We start from the raw sequence: 691 nt of genomic DNA, 5'->3' as shown, positions 1-691 counted from the left end.
TTCGGGTGCGAGTCGTTTTCCCGGCTTCAACATGCGGGTCGTTTTCTCGGCTTCAGGTGCAAGTCGTTTTCCCGGCTTCAACATGCGGGTCGTTTTCTCGGCTTCGGGTGCGAGTCGTTTTCCCAGCTTCAACATGCGGGTCGTTTTCTCGGCTTCGGATGCGAGTCATTTTCCCAGCTTCAACATGCGGGTTGTTTTCTCGGCTTCGGGTGCGAGTCGTTTTCTCGGCTTCAACACGCGGGTCGTTTTCTCGGCTTCTGGGTGCGAGTCATTTTCCCGGCTTCAACATGCGGGTCGTTTTCTCGGCTTCGGGTGCGAGTCGTTTTCCCGGCTTCAACATGCGGGTCATTTTCTCGGCTTCGGGTTCGAGTCGTTTTCCCGGCTTCAACATGCGGGTCGTTTTCTCGGCTTCTGGGTGCGAGTCGTTTTCCCGGCTTCAACATGCGAGTCGTTTTCTCTGCTTCAGGTGCGAGTCGTTTTCCCGGCTTTAACATGCGGGTCGTTTTCTCAGCTTTAAATTTACAAAATTTCATGAATGAATGAATGAATGAATGACTATGTTGGTTTTTATTAATATTTTTATTGGACACGACCATTCAAATCATGAATGAGAAAAAATACTTATACTTTTTTTTTTAATGTGATATCTTTGATCTCTTTTTTTTTTGTCCTCTTCTATTTTTCCTTTTTT

This window comes from Cicer arietinum, chromosome 5 (assembly GCF_000331145.2).
Source record: "Cicer arietinum cultivar CDC Frontier isolate Library 1 chromosome 5, Cicar.CDCFrontier_v2.0, whole genome shotgun sequence".
Taxonomy (NCBI): domain Eukaryota; kingdom Viridiplantae; phylum Streptophyta; class Magnoliopsida; order Fabales; family Fabaceae; genus Cicer; species Cicer arietinum.
This window is presented reverse-complemented; position numbering follows the sequence as displayed.